The sequence below is a fragment of the Schistocerca nitens genome, chromosome 3, assembly GCF_023898315.1.
Source record: "Schistocerca nitens isolate TAMUIC-IGC-003100 chromosome 3, iqSchNite1.1, whole genome shotgun sequence".
NCBI classification, from domain to species: Eukaryota; Metazoa; Arthropoda; class Insecta; order Orthoptera; family Acrididae; genus Schistocerca; species Schistocerca nitens.
The window spans coordinates 487,840,634-487,849,149 of NC_064616.1; positions in this window are offsets into that span (position 1 = coordinate 487,840,634).

Consider the following 8,516-nt stretch of genomic DNA (forward strand, 5'->3'; position numbering starts at 1 on the left):
GTTATTTCCCCTCCCCGCTCAGATTACATATAGCTGCTAAAAATGGTTGAAAAAAGCGTAAATTATGTATGAATAGCTACTGTTACTCAAACATTTAGGGTAAGATACAGTAACTGCTTCCAGTTTGGATATGTTCTATAGGTACTTTCTAACCTAGGATTATAAAAAAGGTTATGGTTGTTTATTTTAAATGTTGTTATCTTACTCTTCATATATATGCTCAATATAATTACTAATAATCACATTACAGAAACAAGATTTATATACGCCTAATAACCGCAAAAGTGGATGCACAATGTTCATTAATTTAGCAAAGATACTTTCTGTAAAACCCTTTATTGCTGTGATGAATTAATTATTCTAAGACATAAATACAACAGCAAGCTGGCTAGAAACACTTCTCAGTATTGTCAGTCAAATCAATCTGAATGATGTCTGTGTTGTCACAGTTGAAGACTCTGAAAAGATCAACTATTTCACACAGCAGACCACATTTCACAGTTGCTTTTACATTATGTCCTTACTTGGATTGTGGTGTCAACTTGACAACTGTATCAAATCGTAAATTTCATTGTACACAACTTGGAACTTACATTACACGTATGTGGCACCACCTATCTGTAGCCTCTGCTACCTTTTCCAGGCATAATATTTATGTGTTTCTTTCTTGGGAAAAAATCGTACGTCTGTTGTAGTTGCTCTGTCTATCTGTGTGAAGTTGTTTATGAATGGAAATTTGTTGCTATTTTTCCCAATCTTTATTCTGAAATCTAGAAAGATCTTTTACATATCAAATAACAAACACCTGATCCTTTAACTAATTTTAGAATAGATCGTTATACCATTATACATGCAAGCACCCTACAAACTTAGTTAAAGGTTTTGCACTAATGTTTTCATTGAATGAGACCTTAGAGGTTTTCTTGTTTTCTACTACGCTCTTGAAATCGTCTACAGGATCTACCAGTCTCAAAATTTTGCGATCTGGAACGCTTACCGCTCGCGTTAAGACACGCTATTTTTGCTGACGACGACTAAAGTGCGTATGAAACGATGCACGCGAAAACATCCAGTGAGCTCTTAAACTGTTGCCAACTTGACTGAACAGGAACTCTATTCCAGGAATAACTAACCAGGGAATAAAATGGTGTCATACAGCATGTGCTGAAAGTTAACCCGCGGTTAGCATAATCCTCGGTTAGCTATCCCTCGATTTAATCCGAGATTGCACAATTGGCCCTAAAGCGGAGTTGTTAAACTTAGTTTTCAGAAATTGATTCACCAAAGAAGACGAAGTAAATATTCCAGAATTCGAATCAATGACAGCTGCCAACACGAGTAGCTTGGAAGTGGATATCCTCGATGTAGGGGAGTAGTTTACAGCACTTAATAAATGCAAGTCTTCCAGTCCAGATAGTATACCAGTTAGGCTCCTTACAGAGTATGCTGATACAGTTGCCCCATAGTTAGCACTGATACAACCGCTCTCTCGACGAAAGATCCGTACTAAAAGACTGGAAATTTGCACAAATCACACCAATACTCAGGAACAGGAGTAGGAGTAATCCAATGAATTACAGACCCATATCACTGGCGTCGATTTGCAGTAGGATTTTGGAAAATATGGCTACAGTGTTCGAACATTATGAATAACTTTGAAGAAAACAGTCTTGTGACACTATATTTCTTGTGAAACATAACTAGCTCTTTATTCGTACGAAGTAATGAGTGCTATCGACAGGGGATCTCAAATTGATTCCATATTTCTAGATTTCCAGAAGGCTTTTGACACCGTTCCTTCAAATAGACTTCTAATTAAATGTGCGTATGGAGTGTAGGTCCAGTTGTGTAGTAATCGATGGAAAATCATCGATAAAACAGAAGCGCTATCCGGCGTTACCCAGCGAAGTGATAAGACCCTCTGCCGTTCGTAATCTATCTAAAACATTGAGGAGACAATCTGACAAGCCCTCTCAGACTGTTTGTAGACGATGCTGTCATTTACAGTATAGTAATGTCATCAGACGATCAAGATGGTTTACATAAAATATCTGCACGGTGCGAAAAGGTGCAACTGATTAAGGTGGTTTAGATAAAATATCTGTATGGTGCAAAAAGTGGCAATTGTCTATGAATAAGGAAAAGTGTGAGATCACCCACATTCGTCAAAAAGAAGACCGTTAAATTTCGGTTACATGAAAAAGCACATAAATTTAAAGGTTTTCGGTTCAACTAAATGCCTAGGAATTACAATTAACAAACTCAAACAGGAACGATCACATATTTAATGTTGTGTGTAAGGGAAAATGAAAACTGCGCTTTATAAGCAACTGGTTTACTGAAGGAGACTGCCTACGCTATGCTTGTCCGTCTTCTGCTAGACTATTGCTGTGCTGTGTGGGACCCACCAGATAGGACTGACGAACGACATCTAAAAAGTCCAAATAAGGGCAGCTCTTTTTGTATTATCGCGAAATGGAGGAGAAAGTGTCACACAGATGATGTGCAAGTTGGGGTAACAGCCATTAAAACAAAGGCGTTTTTCGTTGTGGCGAGATCTGTTCACGAAATTTCAATCGCAAACTTTCTTCTCTGAATGCCAAAATATTTTATTGTTGCCACCATGCACAGGGAGAAATGAACATCGAAATAAAATAAGAGAAGTTAGTACTCGGACAGAAAAATTTAAGTATTTATTTTCTCATGCGCTGTTAGAGTCTGAGATGGCAAAGAAAGAGTATGAAGGTGGTTTGAAGAATCCTCTGCCAGGCACTTAAGAGTGAACTTCAACGTAATGATGTAGATGTTAATGAGGTCACTCTGTACGATATGTCTGAGACACATATTTCATTGGGAGGTTTGTAGATTTCACTGTGCTGCATACGAAGAGTTTGAAAGCGATTTCGAATAATATCATTTGCTATTTTCCTAAAGTACTCATTAAAACTATTGGCTACTGAAGTGGTATCAGATTCTTGTCCATATTCCTGTTTAAGCTAATATTTTTTGCCACTGGCTGCGTGCCTGTTTCAGACCTGATGATGTTCCATGTGACCTGTGTCTTCATTTGCAGGTCTGTTCATCATTACCAATATTTTGAATCTTTAGTAACTATGTGGTAGATACTACTTTACTCTTTGATATAGTTTTGCATTCCTAGTTTTAGTTCGACACAGACATGACATCACTGCAGGGTAGTCATTGTCGGCACAAATTATCTACAGGGCGTGTCACTAACTATTGCCACCTAGAATAACTCCGAAAGTATGATAGTAGCTGAAAAGTTTGTTTGACAAATGTTGCATGGGACAACGGGGGCCATAATATGATGTTGGTTTTTTGTTGCTAGGTGGCGTCGTGTCAGAGATATGAAGGGCAACTTTGTTCTTTTTTTTAAATGGGATACTGTGGTTTGGTACTTATTTTCTGATAGCGGCTATCGAGACGAATCCAGTGATGTGTAAAAGTAAGGTCTTTGACGGTCAACGAAGGTCAAAAAGGTGGCATGAACGTCCATTTACAGAAGGTGTTCGAAGTGATGACCATTGGTATCGCCGGCCGCGGTGGTCTCGCGGTTCTAGGCGCGCAGTCCGGAACCGTGCGACTGCTACGGTCGCAGGTTCGAATCCTGCCTCGGGCATGGATGTGTGTGATGTCCTTAGGTTAGTTAGGTTTAAGTAGTTCTAAGTTCCAGGGAACTGATGACCTCAGAAGTTAAGTCCCATAGTGCTCAGAGCCATTTGAACCATTTTCTAACGAACCATTGAAAGATAGACACCAGTTGACCGTTTCGCAATACAACACTAATAGGAAAGGTAAGTCTAGTATCGTCGAATGAAGCGAATGTGGACGATTTATTCCTTCGAAGAACAAGTCGATATGCTTCTCATTTACGGAGAATGCCAACGAAATTCAGTGAGAGCTAGAGACTTATACGCAGAAAGATATCCTCAACGTACTCACCCTACACGTTATACATTTAAATATGTGTATGATAAACTGAGAACAACTGGATCTTTAACGTATTGGAAACATATCCGGCAAAGGAAAGTTACTAACGAGGAAACGAAAATTTATATTCTTGCCACTATGGTTCGAGATTCTTCTGTCAAATCACAAGGGAAGCTGGCATGAGCCAGAGTCGTGTTGTTCGTGTTCTGAATCGCCATAAATATCATCCTTAGCATATCAGTCACCACCAAGAATTAACTGGCACGGATTTTATGCGTCGCACAGAGTTCTGCCGATGGGTTCAACTTCAGATTCAGAGGGATGACACATTTATTAATTTGTTTTTGTTTGCTGACGAGGCTACGTTCACGAACCATGGAAATTTTAATTTGCACAACATGCATTTTTGGGCAACTGAAAATCCACGTTGGCTGCGGCAGGTTGCACACCAAAAACCGTGGTCGGTGAATGTATGGTGTGGGATTCTGGAGGACAGCATTATAGGCCCCTGTTTCATCGAAGGAAATCTTAATGGTAGGAATTACACCACATTACTGCAAGAAACATTAGGTCTGTTATTGGAAGAAACACCTTTAGGAACAAGGAACAGGATGTGGCATCAACACGATGGGTGTCCGGCACATTTTTCGCTGATGGCTAGAAATGAGTTGCAGAGACAGTTCCCAAATCGTTGGACTGGGTGCGGAGAAGGTGTGTCGTGGCCGGCTCGTTCGCCAGACTTGACGCCTCTGGATTTATTCTTGTGGGGATTCGTAAAAGATATTGTTTATAAAGGTGTTCCAACTACACCTGAAGATGTGCGAGAGAGAATTGTCAGAGCATGTGCTTCGATAAGTGCCGATGTGATAGGGAATACAACTCAATCCATGATAAGAAGATTGCAGCACTGCATTGATACCAATGGTCATCATTTCGAACACCTTCTGTAAATAGACGTTCATGCCACCTTTGTGATCTTCGTTGACGTTCAAAGACCTTATTGTTACACATCATTGGATTCGTCTCAATAGCCGCTATCGCAAAATAAGTACCAAACTATAGTATCCCATAAAAAAAACTACAATTTTGACCTTCATATCCCTAAAGCGACCCCACCTACCAACAAAAAACCATCATATTATGGCCCCCGTTGTCCCATGCAACTTTTGTTAAATAAACTTTTCAGCTACTATCATACTTTCGGAGTTATTATTGGAGGCAATAATTAGTGACTCACCCTGTATACTAACCAACGGTGGGTCGACTACACACCATGGCGCTGAAACCTCGGAGACGGAATAAATTTCAACACACAATTCAATCTATAGTGGAATACAGAGTCCGAACACCACGCGGAGAGCGAATATAGAGGAAAACACAACACGCTGCCATTGTAGCCAGCTGACAACAGAGCATATTGAAACAGAACAATGCGCAAGGTGGATGGTTGTCTGTGGACGTTGAAATCAACATTAGAATTGCTGGACTAGGCCTATTGCCGCTAGCAGGTAAATATCTACGTCAGTCGCTCCGCCCAAACTAGGCTTCGCACGTGCCCTCCAAGACAGCGTCATGGACTATTTCACTGTGATAACCACACCAGCTCCTCCTCATAAATCTTGATGTCTGTTGACAGGAATACTAAATCCTTACCCCCCCCCCCCCCCCCCCCGAAGAAGCCATGTAGGCCCAAAACTGGCCCAGTTTGTGCCATGACACATGGCGCAAAACTGGAGAGGGCGCAAGATTCCTTGGCAGCAGATTGATCATCGAAGGGGGCAACACGAAGGAGAATGAGATTTTCACTCTGCAGCGGAGTGTGCGCTGATATGAAACTTCCTGGCATATTAAAACTGTGTGCCGGATCGAGACTCGAACTCGGGTCCTTCGCGGGCCAGTGCTCTACCATCTGAGCTACCCAAGCACGACTCACGCCCCAACCTCACAGCTTTAGTTTGGAAGGTAGGAGACGAGGTACTGGCAGAAGTAAAGCTGTGAGGTTGGAATGTGAGTCGTGCTTGGGTAGCTCAAATGGTAGAGCACTTGCCCGCGAAAGGCAATGGTCCCGAGCTCGAGTCCTGGTCCAGCACACAGTTTTAATCTGGCAGGAAGTTTCAACCCCGAAGGAGCTTGCTCCACCAGAGGGTTGGAAAACGGCAGTGGCTAGGGTAACAGTTCGTCCACTGACATGGGCGGGGGCGAGGACTTTGCCACTGGCGATCAGGGAGAAGAGGGCAACAGCTCATATTCTATAGGCTCTACAGCAGTAGGCACACGAGCTAACCCTATTTTCAACCTATTTCACGATCGAATGTAGGATGGCAGATGATGTGGTGCAGGCAGCAGCGGGTGAGCGTGCTGTTAGAATTGGGAATCGCCGCCTCCCCATTCAGAATAAAACCGTGACCAATCTCGTCGTCCAGCTGACCTGCGAGTTGGCAACATTTAAGGTCCAACAGGTCATGGCTACAACTGACTGGAACGACGAATCAGCGGCTCCAGACTAACCGAACAACTGCTGACCTTAGTCGCCCACCACTAAACCTGACAGCTACTCGCTGGCTGAAAGACTGGACCCAAACAGCAACTCCATGAGGAAAACACACTGGGCTGCGATTGTCTGGGGCATTCAGCTCAGAGTGCAACAAATCCAAAATACCACGCAGCTGGTGCCCATGCAGACATTCTGCCATACTACTTCCGTTAACCAGCATCGTCTGATACATATCCAGAAAATATGACAGTGAATTGTTTCGGGACAAGGCAGACACAGACTTCTTCACTGGGGTCTTGAATATACACATGAAACGCTCCACCTATGAGTTAGATGCTGCGTTTAGTGGGCGAGTAATCAGATGCTGGATACCATTGCACTGCGAAAGTCTTCAAACTCTCACAACACAAACTGCTGACTGTTATTGGATATGAGGGTCCAGGGGTCCCCTCGATAAATGGCTCTGAGCACTATGGGACTCAACTGCTGAGGTCATTAGTCCCCTAGAACTTAGAACTAGTTAAACCTAACTAACCTAAGGACATCACAAACATCCATGCCCGAGGCAGGATTCGAACCTGCGACCTTAGCGGTCTTGCGGTTCCAGACTGCAGCGCCTTTAACCGCACGGCCACTTCGGCCGGCGGTCCCCTCGATAGCAAAAATTACTGACAACATGTGAACAATTGCTGTCGACATTATGGAATACAGTTTGGTGACATACGGCACATTTAACAATGTATCAACAACCAATAAGCACATGCTTTCCACAAATGGGTTTACAATATCGATGTGCACCCTGTCCCAAGGGTACTTCAGGACCGTCCAAGAAGAAAACTGATATGACACCAGAGCCTGGTTTCGTGAACAGGCCACACAAGCTCACACAAGGTGTTCAGTGTCGTGACTGATTATTGGCCAGTAGACATGCCAAAGCCTTCGTATGCATCATAGCCCAGTGAAGGCATGCAGCAGCTGGACTATGTAAGGGCTCAGTGTCGGAGGGACGACTACTGGACGACTTTGCTCCTCCATGGTTAACACAAGGACCTTCTCGACAAAGCTGAGTCGATCATATAGGAGAAAGAACGTACGCTACACTGAATCAACTCCCGAAAGAACACGCTCTGGTCACCCCACTTGGACAGCTGAAACAATTTTGTGAAAAAGCAAATCGACAACTGTGGCGGTTGTGACCTCCTGCACTGTCAAAGGAAAATCCAATAACGTCTGCCGCAAGACATCGTCCAAGGCGAAAAGGAGAGCCTCCTGTCAGTTGAACTCTAGATTCGATCCCACTGACAACTGTGAAGGTGCATCCACATTCGCATGCTGGGTGGTGGATTGGTATTGAATGTCATAAAAATAATTACTGAGGAAGAGCTAGCACCCACCTCAGCAATCGGTGGACAGTTCTATTTGGCAGCTGGGAACGAGGGCTGAATAAGGAGACCAGTGGCTTATTGTCATTGATGAGTAGGACTTTGCCTCATACAAGAGGATGTGAAACCTTATAATTCCGAAAATGATAGACAGTGCCTCCTTTTCCACATGTGAATAATTGCATTGTGCCACAGAAGTGGTGGGCTGTTCAGTGTCATCTGGGTTCTGATGAGCTATGACCACACCAGCAGGCCAGGATTAAAAAACTTTACCCGGCGTAAAAGAAGACAAACAGGGAGCACAGCGCAAACACTGCTTGAGGAACTGAGAAGCCCATTGACAGGCAATAGACCAGACAAATGTAATGCCCTTTTGGCGAAGCTGGTTCAGAGGATGGTTTGGCAGCATTGTATTGCTAAACGAATAAAAATTCTAATATAATGTATTCCCTTGTTGCTATCAAAAAACAGCCCACTCTTCTAATACAAGGTCATATCCCGGAAGCGACGTGATAACATGCGGGTCAGATAAAATTTCAGTCATTTTATACAAATCAATACCATTTGTGCCATGTTCTTACAACAGGCAGCCTTAGGGTTTTCTCGTGCACGTTTGCTTAATTTGAACATACAGGAAGTAATTTTTTTGCAGCCAGCTGATAAAATCTTTTAGAAACGAACATCACATA